The sequence below is a fragment of the Gekko japonicus genome, unplaced genomic scaffold (assembly GCF_001447785.1).
Source record: "Gekko japonicus isolate JY-2015 unplaced genomic scaffold, Gekko_japonicus_V1.1 scaffold4084, whole genome shotgun sequence".
NCBI classification, from domain to species: Eukaryota; Metazoa; Chordata; class Lepidosauria; order Squamata; family Gekkonidae; genus Gekko; species Gekko japonicus.
This window is the reverse complement of record NW_015165953.1, coordinates 76,269-90,021: the sequence shown is the minus strand read 5'-3', so window position 1 is coordinate 90,021 and position 13,753 is coordinate 76,269.

Here is a 13,753-nt window from a genome sequence, read left to right as displayed (position 1 = left end):
GTGGGCGTGGCTTATAACCTTCAAATATTGAGCCTGATTGCACTATAACTCTGACCCCTCCAGCTATAGCTACCAGATGCTAACTGAGACCAAGGGACCTCACGACTTGCCACTATAGAAAAAAAAATGATTTCCTTGAATATCTCTCTTGAATCGATGCTGATGCTCTTGGAAACGGAGGTATTTCTCAAAATAAGGAGTAGATTACTGGAGACAGAGTTGAGGAACTTGTACAATGCCGCTAATAAGACTTGTTCCCCTCTGAACCATGGGATATTTCCCATTGTAGGACGCTTGCCCAGTTATTTCTCTCACCTGCAATCTCCAAAATTGCGCAGATTTTTTACACTGGCCACTGTGTTACCCTTGGCAATTTTATTCGGAAGATTCCAGGGTATCCCCTTTGCCAACAGACTCTGCCCCTGTACAGGTCAAACTATTGAAACAGTGTACCACGTGCAGTTTGAATGCTGTTAATATTCTGGTATCAGGCAACGTATTTTATCACCAATCTTGGGTAGTGTTTCAGACTTTCCTAGGCCGAATAAACTATTATTTCTTTTAAATAGCACAGAGGAAAACATAGTTGAACTTGTGGCAAAGTTTTTACTGGCTGCTGCTTCTATACGTAGTAAAAAAAATTAAGTGCTCAACACAGGGTATCTTTTAACAGAAATTGTATTTTATGTAGAATCTGAATTTTACTTCCCAGATACTATGTTTTTATTTCTGTGAAATGCCAATAAAGGAATTGCTGCTGTAAAAATAATATCTTGAACATCTGGAATTGCTGTCTGACATACCACAAAGGTCTTGTGAAGATCCTTCAGACTTTTCTTCAAGAGGTTAATAATGTGAATGGTATTGGGCAGTTCATCTCTGCACGAGGGTCCAGGGATATTAGGGCACCCCTGGCATAAGCTCCAGACCATCGTCATCATCACTGGCATTAGGGATGCAAATCTGTGGTGTCCTGTAACAAAAGGAAGACTATACATCAGAGTTACCATTTAAGCTGATATTAATGATGTTTCTGCAAAATCTATCACAATGTAGATAGCAAGATATTATACCATGACATGTGACAAATCAAAGGCTGGAAAAGACTCCGCAAAATATACTTGGGAAAACTAATTTTTTAAAGGGGATACAGGGTTAGGGAGTGCCATTTTCTCTCAATATATTGGAGTAATTGACTCTCTTTAGTCTAGCTGTCACCTAGCAAAGTTTTATTCTAAACATATGAACACTGCATTCTGATGTCCACAGCAATTTAAGGAAGAGGAGAGGAGTTACAAAATTATCTGATAATTTAAAATCAGTGGTTAAATACATAAATTATATATATATAAATTAGATATATCACTATTTAATTTCAGATGAATGTGGGATTCAACCACTTTGCCCAAAGCAGACCAGTTGGTTTTACAACATGGAATTCATGTTTCTTGTAGGGATTTGGTCATGTGCTAACACCACTAGACTAATTAATTAATTATCATATGGCAGTTTGTGTAATATAGCCAAGAGAGCCTAAGATTGTCTGGCAGCCAGAGTTTTAGCTCTTTTAGCATTATGCACCACTAGGTGGAGAGCTAGACTTGTTCTTTTAAGGCAAGAGACGTTTCAGAGGTGTGGTTGGCCATCGCCTCTGCCTCTGCATTGTACCCCTGGTATTCCTCGGTCACCCATCCAAATACTAGCCCAGGGCCGACCCTGCTTAGCTTCCAAGAGCTAAAGAGATTGGGTTAGCCTGGGCTATCCAGGTCAGGGCACCACCGGACTGGGTTCACCATTCACCAACCTTCAAAAAGTGGCTTAAGTCTAGGACCATTTGTGACCATTTTAATTCAAGCTAAATATAACCTGTATCATAACCAGTCGTCAGGTATTGGCAAGTGACAAATGAGAATACGAGCATAAATTAGTTTATCTATATAAGTTTAGCTACTGTGCATGAAAATGGGGAGGATAAAAATGTCAGTAAGTAGCAGGCAGAGAAAGAGGCAGGCACATAGTATATGCTACCTGACAGGGCACAAACCAACATAGGCCCAATCTGTGCCTAGCATTTACTCCACTGTTATACCAAACCCACACTGGAACAGAAATTCCCCTCTGCATGGCATGCCACTTTCACTCTGATTGATTGTCGGATTTTATGGCAGTGTCCAGACTGCATGCCGCTTGATGGCTGTTTCATGGCCACTCAGGGGTGACATCGCAGTCAGTACGGCCTTGGCCCTGGAGTATTTGAATGTGGCTTTGAGACGCTTCTTTTTCTGCTCCAGTGTGTGTTTGGTGAAACAGTGGAGCAAATGCTAGATGCAGATTGGGCCATAATGAAGATCATGGATCTCTGTCCACCTGTAAAAGGCAAAGTACACATGCACAGAGCCCCAGTTATGGTCAAGGTCTTGGAAGAAGACCTTGATGGGTTTGATGAGTTTGATGGGTTTGATTAGTGAATGGATTAGTGAATTAGAGAGTTAAACCCCCTGTTCCTTCCCTGCATGCCCCCAATGGGAATTAGGGCTCTACTATGCACAGTTTTCTTTTACAGACTGATGGAGATCCAGTCACATCAGTTTGTGCCCTGAGAAAGACCTCCTCTGTGCATCCAAAAACAAAAATGAAACCACCCCAAGTCCAAGTTCTTTCCTAGAGTTTTCAATACTGTTTGAAGTAGATGATTTTCTAAAGAGATATTGTCACAGTAATCTGTGGAGGGAACTTCTTTGGCTGAAATATACAGGAAATCCCGTAGAACGATCTGAAGGTTTCCTCCTGATCCTGACTGAAGTAAAACCTCCTGTGGGGCTTAACATTTATTGTGCAAGAGATGCTCTCTAACATCCTGTGTGGGATTACTTTGCTCCCTCATCATACTTTCTTGCCAAATGCTTCTTCAGAAAAATGCATGACATCAGAAAGGCATACCAAAGCCCTCTGTGTGCCAATAAATGTTCTTATGATCTGCAACAGCTTTCTAAGCAGAAATGTCATCAGTGGTCAGAATGATCATTGGAAGTTTAAAAAAAATCCAAAACTTCTCATGAGAAGTTCTAGCTAACATCCAAACACAAAAATAATCCAATAACACATATTAAGACCAATCAACATGACACAAAAATAGTTTGCAACCTTTTTGAGTTCTCCAGAACTCAGGCTGGATGTTGGGGGGGGGGGGTACAGATCTTCTGGGCATGATCTTAAAGCCCCTTGTCTGCACCCTGATTACTTTGCAAAGTTGAATGGCTGCTGGACAGAGCTAGTATCAAATTGCACTTTTAGCCTTCTGGGAAGAAGGAACGTGAGACAATGGCAGCCTCCAATTACAAATACAAGAAAACCAGTAGTTAATCAAGTGTCTCCGACTCTGATCCATGGACTGAGCTTTTTGCAGGGACCTGTGTTGTCATGAAGATGAAATGGAGAAGGGAAGAATGTTGCAAGCTTTTTTGTGTCCCCGTTGGGCAGAAAAGTGAGGTATAAATGAAGTAAACAAATATAAATAAAACAAAATCCTGCTATATGTCTAATGGAACTAAGTTCCACTCAGCAGGGGTATAACAGTTTTTTGTAAATTTCTGTCTATTATATTTTCAGGCTAATTTCTTCCTGTTCTTTAGCGACTTGCCAGTTCTCTCCTGGCATTAATGAATCAATACTTAATTATTTGTTTCCCCCCCTGGAGTGATAGGGGGAGTTATGTTTACTTTGTAGCCAGCCATAGTCACCACTTACAATCTTTTGCTTCTGATCATATATATTATGATCATTAAACAATATTAATTGATCTGTAGTTTTAATAAACTACAAAGTGCAAAAGAAGTACTATATTTAATTTTTCTCCCCAAAAGCAAACACTGATAATGTATAATTGATTAATGAATGCTTAGAGAACTGAGTAGTCCACAGGAGAAGAGAAAATTATGCTGCAAGGGAAAAGAAAGATTAAAAAATCAAAGGCTCAGTGGGCCCAGGAAGTCTCACTAGTACACAGATGGGACAGTCAGTAATCACATTTTAAGTTTTAAAAACCACCACAAATCAGGTGTGGGGGGGAAATGGGGAAATGATGCAGAACTGCAATGTCATCTGATTTTTTTAAAAAAACTGGAAGAATCAAGACAGTTCCTGAATAATTGCTAGTTTGGAAAGGGTATTCATTACTGATGCAAGTGAATCAGTGATTTTGTTTTTAGTATAAGAACCCAGATAGCATGAAGATGATCCAGCCACAAGTTCATGGTGCCAACAAAGTAAGTTGGTAATATATAACCCTTGAAATCAATAGAAAATGAAATCAGTTTTCAGACTACCTTAAATTCCATTGATGTCTATGGGTTTTTTAAACTAATTTAATTTCAGTTGGGAGTTACGTGTTCTGTATTGATACCATTGTGAAAGGAAGTCAACAATTACCCTAATAATATTATTGACCCTTAACTCATCTTCTTCCATCAATAGATTTCTCAGCACTTAACAAGAGAAACAGTCCGCAGAACAGGTTAGAATATTTTAATTTCTGCCATTTAGCCGTCATGTGCCTATGTATTTTCACTAGGGGATTCTTTTCTTTCAGGGAAACCTTTATTGAAAACTAAAGAGCCTTTCCAGATCCTGGAAGATGAAGAAAAATCAGAAAACATAAAACTTTCAAAAAGTAAAATAATAAAATCTCTTAAATGAAACTAGGATTTATATATTATTATAAGGCAGTGAAACCAAAAATAAATAAATAACCATGTAGCTAGCCATGCAGTAGTGATAGGCTATCCATTCATGATTTCCCCCCCCCTCTGGTCACCCTTGACCAACCTGACACTTCACAGCCTCTCTCACACGAGTGGCCAAAGAGATATGTTCCTGGCAACACGAAATAAGGGTGGGTCAGGCACACACACCTGCCCTAGGAATTCAAGCCAGGCAGCATAGCTTCAGGACTGAATACATTCTCTGGGTAGAGAGAAAGAAATACACCACTTCCTGTCCTGACACAAGACAGGTGTAGCTACTTTGCTTATTAATGCCCTGAAGGACAGACAGTCTAGAGGTGCTTCCCCAATGCATCAGGCAAGAAGAAACCAATCAATGGAATTCTGGCATCAAACTACATGAGGAGGAACAAGAGAAAATACTTCGGTAGGGTCATGACTGCTCTCAAATACATGGCAATAATGCCTATCAGGAGGTCCTGCCACTATGTCACATCAGTTGGGCAGTGTATTACCTATACCCATCCTCTACTGACCTCCCCTTCGTATCAACTCATCTTCCTTCCTCCATATTCCAGACCAAAGATCTCGACATGCATAAATCTCTACAATTGTCACTAAACTGCTGAAAAAAGATGTAATGAGCCAGAATGTCATTTTGTCAAATCACAAACACAAGCAATAGGATAATATTATTTTACTGAGGAACAAACAACTCTTTAAACTGTTGACCAAATCCCAAATTCAACCTCATGCTCCCCATCATTCTAAACTACAGCTCCTGCTATTGCTATTTTAATGACAGGATTCCTGAAATTTAAAAGTTACCTTACAGGCAGAAGCCTAACTGATGAAGCTCTTAACTACCTTTCCAGGCTGTGAAAAGCACCAGCCATTTAATTCCTATATGTCAAACAGCTGTCAAAACATAAAGCACCTGTCTGTAAAAAAACAAAGTTTCAGTCCTACATGGTTGGAATCTCCCCTGCTACAAACATGCACTTTGGTAGGGTCTGTTGATGTCCTAAAGCCCTCAGGCCTCTTCACTTTTACTCGTCACAGTAAACACATTTGCCCCTTCCTTGAAGGTAGATCAAGCATGCCCCAAAGCTTTGAAGGGGAAACTTGTATAGCAATGGAAGAACCCAGGCATCCACCTATGATATCTCTCACCTTCAGCTGATTCATTTTTTCAAAGCAGATAAACTTCTGGTCAAACACCCAAACAAGCACCTGGATTTTCACTGCTGCCTAACATGTTTAGTGACTTTTATGGGAATTTTATGGGCAAATTTACTCCCACTCTTGAGAACTCAGCACTTTGAGTGCTGGTCGACTTTTCTCCGTGCAAGTTTGATACTTGCCACCTCTCCATCCCCTATGAACTGTGAAAGCCTCAACACTCAGGCCCCCAACCCCAAAGACCTGCAAGACAAGATGCAGAACCAATTCCCTCCACTATCCAAATCCAGCTATCTTTCTGATCTCAGCACAGTGTCTAGTAGGGAAGCCTTTATGCAATGGAATCCAGTGCTCTTCAATCTCCTTTACTTACTCTGCTTCATTCTGCTCCGATTCAGTGCTTTCCTGCTCCTTAATTGTCCCTTACCTGTTGCTTAAAGGTCTTTTTATCCCATTCGGTTTGCTAGTGATCACACCCCTGTGCTGACGTCACTCTAAGGGACAGGATGTGGGGGGAGGAGCTTTGAAAAGAATGAACTCATGGACACGTCGGAGTGAAGCAGAGAATTCCCCCCACAAGAGGCTGGGCCTGGTGATGTAGAGAAAACTTTCAAATGAAGACATCTGTTACGTGTATGTGTTCCCCTGGAGCTCAGAATGAGTTAGGTCTAGCCAGAACAGAAAGAACAGAAAGGGGTTTTCCGAGTCAAGGAAGTCCTTGCTGGCACCTGATGGGAAAAGATGTTGCTGCTGAGATCCTGTGTGCAGTTCTGATGAGCACATTTTGGGAAGGATGTTGCAAAGTTGTGGTTAACATAAATTATTGGGAGAGCATGTAGTACTGGGGGGGAAATGAACCATTCACCAAGATGTAGCCATTATGTGCACAAGTCTTAGCTATGCAAATATTAATTCTTGAATGCTGCATTCACGTGGAGGTTTTTCTCTGCCTTGGTTTCCAAACTGGAACATTTTATTACATTATCCACATTATCCCCTAATCAGGTTTCCAGGTTTTCCCCTGCTTTGCTCTAATCTTTCCCCAAATCTTCCTTGCTATTAGCTTCTAGCACACTATGTTGATAGGAAAGCTTGCAATTTTAAATGGCCTGCCCATACTGGTGCCATTTTACTTACATCAGTCCCTCATGGCCACCATTTTGCCCACTGCACCACCAGAGGGCTTCCTGAGGACTGAAAAAAGCCTGGTAATTGCTATAGCACTATAATGCTAAACATCTATGTCTAATTCTCCTTTAGGCTGTGATCATACGCACAATTAGACCCGCCATAGGAGCGAATGCCGGGTGGATTTAAAGGGCGCAATCAGACAACAACATCTGGGAAGTGCCCCACAGCCGTCAGCAACCCGTTCTGCTCTGCCGTAGAAGCGGAGTTAAAGGACACTGGGGAAAATCCAGTAGTAAACGGGTTGCCATGAGCCACGGGCAGACTTTCCCCTGTCTGATTGCTCCATCATGCTCTCATGGTGTCAGGATGGTCGGACTCCATGCCGTTGTTCCCCCCCCCCAGTTTGCGGGGAGGGCAAGGTATAAATCAAATGAATAAAAATAAAATTCTCAGTATGCGCATCATCACAAACTCCATACGGAGCCCTCAGTGCAGAGATGCGATTCATCGATTCCTCGTTTAAGCGCATTGGAAATAAACAGCAAAAAAAAAAAATCCGACTCACTCGTGGTTGTATCTGATCACGCAGTGGTGGGCTGTGCCTGCAGCTTCCAAGGACTGTGTGATTGTGCAACTGCGGGTCAAATTCCTCTAGAGGAAATAGCCTCACTCCCCCCCACACACACCTTATCTCATGCGTGTGACCGCAACCGTAGTCTTCAAAACTTACCGATCAGATCTCAATTTACTGTGAACTGCATTTTTTCTTTTCAGCAGTCTCTCAGTCTAACACAGTGGTACTCACTCCATGGCTCATTAAGAGCCACATTCACAGTTACCCTCAACACATTTACACATTTACTTCCCATCCCTGGCATAACACCTGTACCTCAGGGAGGATTGCAGCTTACCTATTTCTTTGGCTGCGGCTGTTTTAAGGTGGGAATTGACTACTAAATGTAAGCCCAACCTGGCAAGGGCCTTGCCCACTGTCTTGAAGCATAGGGCAGGTACCACTTTTGGGGATCGTGCTTAGAAGAGCTACAGCTGGCATATCAAAGAGTCACATCTGGCTCCTGAGCTCCTGAGTATCACTAGTCTAAACTTTTCACCTATTTTGGCAATTTGCCAAACCTTATTTCTCCAAACCTAATAGTCAAATACTCAGAGTTCCACCAATTTTTAGCTATGAGCGTTTTGAATGCAGTCAGCTGATCTAACAAAGCATAATCTTTTAACAAACCATTAAATAACTTTGCAATTAATAGGTAATTTATAACATGTTCTTCTACTAATTTCTAAGATAACCTTATTCTAAAAATTTTAGGTACATGGACAGAGCCACCACGTGTGCAAAATGTCTGTAGAACTCTGACCAATATGGTCTGTCTACCATATTTCCTATTGATGTTAAAATTAGAACTTCCAGGTGGTTCTTTATTTAGTAAAGACTGATAGTAGTTTTTGATTCTTTCAGTCTGAATATAGAATAATCAAATATTTTAAACAAGTTTATCAAATACTGGTCTCTGTTATTTATAGCAATGCAATCTCATAACTGAAAATACTGAAACCATTGAAAGGGCTGATCCTATGCCTTGCTTCTAGTTGCCCAGCTCTTGACTGTTGCAGAGGCATCCTTCCCTGAAGAGCATGTTCGTGGCACATTCAACCAGGGGCAAATCTACATTTTTGGGGCCCCGAAGCTTGAACTGTTATGGGGGCCCCTTTGCAACCAGCAACAATAGGGCCACATCCAACAAGGTCCAAAGGGCCTTGCTGCCTTTGCAAGGATCTCAAGGCTCAGATGGCAGAGAACAGGGTGTTGGGGGGTGGAGCCCTTGAAAATGGGCCATACAGTGAGCCCCTTCTCATCAGCAAGGAGGTCTGGGTAACCGCTGTTATCTTCTTCAGTGGGGTTATTCCATGGCAGATCACCACATTAAAAAAAAAAAAATTAACCGCTACATCTCAGATTTTGATTAAAATTGTTGTACTGGTTTATCTTACATGTCAAAGTCACTTGTGTGAATAAAAATTTCCTAGGCTATGCCTTACAGTTTTCAGGTTATGGGGGATGAAAATTAGGAAATGTATACATGCATGATGCATCATAGAATGATGAAATAAAACATAGCAAAGACCACAGTTAATATATTTTATTTTAGACACCTATGAGAATACATACTACATAAAGCACATTTTACAAAATACTCTTTTTTCTGTTTTTTTCTAGCAACATATTCACATACAGTTTTGTCATATGACAGCTTCCTTGCAATGTAATTTTCTACAGACAATATGCATAAATAATTTAAACACTCTTCAGTCATGTTAGATCAAAATTTGTTCTTTATAAAGGAAAGCTTTGAGAAATTCCTTTCTGCTTCACAGCTTGTGATAAGCATTGTCAAGTACAGCTTAAGCACAGTAGTAGTATTAGGGAACACTTCAGTCAGGTATTGCTCATAAATAAGCTGAAGAACTTCTGCGCATTGCATTTTAGATGGCATGTTTTCTTCTGGGATTTCCTCAGGTGTAAATATTCTTTGAACTCGTAACACTTGTTTACTAATTTATGGTCAATCTCATATTTGTAATTCAATATTATAAGTTTAATATTGTCCTAATCAATTTCAGAATTGTTCAACAATTCTGAGAGGAACTTGAACCTTTTCGCGATCTGCTCATATGGCTCAATCCTTTTGCCTAACTGGATTACCAAGCAGTCATAGAGTTGATTTAGAACTTCTATCCTAAATTTTTCAGCTCCTTTCAATGAAGCCCTTCCACTTGTTCCATCTGACAGTTTCTTTGTAACCATGCATTTGGAAGCATCAGAATAACTTGCAATAATATCTTCACACAAACCTTTTGCTTCTGATTCATAGTGTATGATCTGGTCAGATGAACTTTCGTGGAGTTCTTTAACAAATGAAAGTAAAGATAACCTTCAAATACATCAAAACAAGGAGTTTGGAGTTTCTTGCTTGTTTTGTTGAAACACTCTTCTTCCTAAACAACTGTTAAAACAGCATATTGCAACTTTACCAGCTTGTGGTATAAATTCTTTGTATCTCGTTTACATTCAGGCTTCTATTCTGAGTCTTCAAAAATATGTTTGAGAGTTTGTAAAATACTTGTATATCCATTTTTAATTGCCCAGACTGCTTCATATTGTGCAGACCATCTAGTTACACTTAAGCTTTTTAGGAAAAAATCTAGATTGCCATGTGTGTTTAAAATTCCCCCTCTTCGTGGAGATCCAGAAAAGAAAACATACAGCTCCTGCAAAATGCCAAAATAGTCAACGACTTCAGGCACAGTAGACACTGCCTTTACTCCAACAAGGTTGAGTGAATGGACTGCACATGGTACATAGTCTGCATACCTGTTAATGTTCTCAAAGAGTGCTTGCAGCCCTTTCTCTGAGCCCTTCATGTTAGATGCATTATTGTAGGACTGACCACGGATATTTTCAACTGACAGCTTATGTTTGCCCAGAACGTCTTGTATTTTGTTGAACAATGTCATGGATTAATGGTTTTCTATTGGTATAAATATTTAAAATCTCTCACAGGGTTTTCCATTATAGCACTATCGAACCACAATTACAAGCTGGTCAAAATGTGTCCGGTCAAGCATAGCGTCAACACTAATAGAGTAGTATTTGGTGTCTAGATCGTTGATTTGAATCACTATTTCATCTTGCACATGTTTCCCCATGATTTCTATCAGTTTTGGATAGATAAGTAATATTTACTTTTTCATTTTTACATTTCTCAAGTTGTTCATGTAAAAATGGGTCAAACTCTGCAATAAGTTCAATGGCTCCCATGAAGTTTCCATTATTTGGTGAGCCCCACTTCTCCTCATGACCCCTAAATGCTAAACCTCTTTCACTTAAAACTTTTATAACAGCTACAACTCTTTTCAGTACTTCAAAATAGTACTGCGTGTTTTTTTCTCATCTGTTCCTCAAGTTGCTGATCCACAGTGTTTTTAATTGACTTTCTTGTTATCCAACACAACATTGCCTTCTTACGTTCCATGCTGTCTTCATGATTCTCCAGAGTTCTGAGTACATCCGTCCAGTCAGAAAACCCACCTGTTGTAAGTAATGTTTGTCATTTAGAAAAGAGTTTGCACGCAAAACAGTATATACAGCCTTTGCTCTTTGAGTAAACTAACCAGGATCTCATCACAGTCTGACCATTTTTCAATCTTTTTTTCAAAGTATTTGTTTGAGAAACTTTTGTTTTGCTCCTTGTAAACCTTGCTGGATTCGGTATATAAATCATCTGGTTTTTTATTTTGCAACAAACTGATGTCTTGCATTAAACAATTCTGTATAAAATAATTATCAACTGTTATGGGCCAGTTTCTGAGGTCACTGTATTCTTTGAAATAACTGAATTTGCTTCCTGTTTCCTGTTTCTGCTCTGACTCTTCTTGTTCCATGGTTCTTTAATGTTGACCACTGTGATTGTCATCTGTATCAAAAGTGTCAACAGTGGGTTGATGATTGCTAGAAAGAACTCCTACGGTTTGTGCACCATCACTGGCTTCACTTGTGCTTGCTTGGCTTGTTTCAGCTGTAGGTGTTGACAAAGTTTGACTTGACATTGTAAAATGGTTTGACAATTTTTGACAGTTAGAAATTTCATCAGATCGTTTCTCCTTGAGTTTGTGTTTTTGGTATCCACTTAAGTACTTTCTTGAACTCATTGCTATTCCTCTTGGGGTCTTGAGCTCTACAATTACAGCCATAAAGTTGTTAATGTTATTAGTTCTACTGCAACTCCATGTATTTATGAATAACACACTTAAACACAAACATAAAAGAGGCAATGCAACAGATGCAATTTAACATTACAATAAACTATATAAACAAAAGCATGGAGGTTTTCATAGGAGTCCTTTTTCATCCCAGTCCAGTTGCTATTACATTATAGCAAGGCTTTTTAGGATATTATTGGCTACAAATATCTTCAGCATCCACAGAGATGCACAGTACAAAAAGTGTAAACACATAAGTAATACATATATTGTAAGTCCAGGTTAACCTCACAATATTGGAACATCAGATAAGATTTCCAGACTGTATCTGGGAGGCTGCAGTTCTTCTCACTTGGATCCTGAATCCAATTTCACCTTTGTTTTAAAAGATCTCTAATACTTGCACGGATCACCCACATTTACTTGCAGTAATTCAAAGCAGGCCTTGAAGCAACAAGATCTGTGCAGACCTTTTCCTCCCCTTATGTTACAGCTTCTTCTTGGGCTAGGCCAAACTCCTCAGAAGCATTAACAAACAGAATACTAAAAACATGTATTACAACAATTCTAAATAAAAATAATTTACCTGCAATAATCAAAAGCAGGCCTTGAAGCAACAAGATCTGTGCGGGCCTTTCCCCACCCTTTTGGTGCTTGTTGCTTCTTCCTGGGCCAGGCTGAACTGCTAGGCTGCTGGGAACAACCAGCCCACTTTAGAGGAAGCTGCAACACTGAGCATGCTCCATTCTAAGGTCAGTATTAAGTATTTCAACCCACTGGCTTATGATTCTGTCACTAAAATAGCCTTATTTTAATAACAAACACTTTTAAAACTCCATTAACTTTTGTTGATTAAAAAAAAGTTGCTTCAGGGCCCCCCTGGGATTGGGGGCCCTGAAGCTTAACCTTCATTAATCTCACAGTAGATCTGCCTCTGCATTCAACTCCTTGAAAGACACTGGTTTTGCATGAGTGTCAAACTTGAGCCCTCATTTGCCATGGATTTCCTGAGTTCCTATCTGTATATTCATTGCTTTTTTAACTTTTGCATTGGGAATTGGGGGGGGGGTGAATGTGTGACTGTGTGTATGGACTTGCTTTGCTATAGTAGCACAAGCTTATAACTGCATTCCATGCGGGGTCTCCCTGTGGTGGGACACTGCTAGCAGGCAGTGATAGATAACATAACCCCAGGCTCACAGGTGGTGGAGGCGGGCTAACAGTGCACAGTAGTTTTAGGTGGGCTGAATGGATGGGCTGATTGGACTGGGCATGCGGGGGGGAGCTGTTTGGAGTATGTATAATTGGAGAACTGGTGCCAAAGGGGTCAGTTCTGACACAGAACCGTACATGCTTGAAATCTCTCATTCTCTCAATAAACAAATCACTGCCAAGAGAGTGTTGTTGAGAGTGAGTTTATTCAGGACCTGACACTGGGAAAGCAATTGGGACAGGCTGGGCACTGTGTTTTTTAAAAGGCTGTAGTGGTCATCTGCAAAATAAAGAGACCTGAGGGGAATTTGGTGGTTCCTGACTAACTATTCACTCTCCATATTTCAGTATTTTATACACACAGAGATACATTTCAGTGGTATAAAGCTGGTCCTGGATGTCTCCACTTTACTCCCCCCATATGTTTTTCTTATTTGTGTCTCCGTCCTTGGTATTAAGGGCAGAGAAAATTATAAGTGGATTTACCAAGGCAGAGGAGAGTGTACTTCAGGAGCATCATCACAATTTACATCTGGGGTGGCTGGCAGTGAGTAGTGCCAGTAGATAAACATTGTTTTGGTCTCTTTCACAGGTATGTTTGGTGTTATAATGGGGAAATGTGATGTGGGCAGATAGTCCTCAATTAATCTCCAAAACACTACACTCTACCATCATAAGGACAGTGGTACTGGGCTGTGTGGGGATTTTCCCACCAAAATATTTTAGTC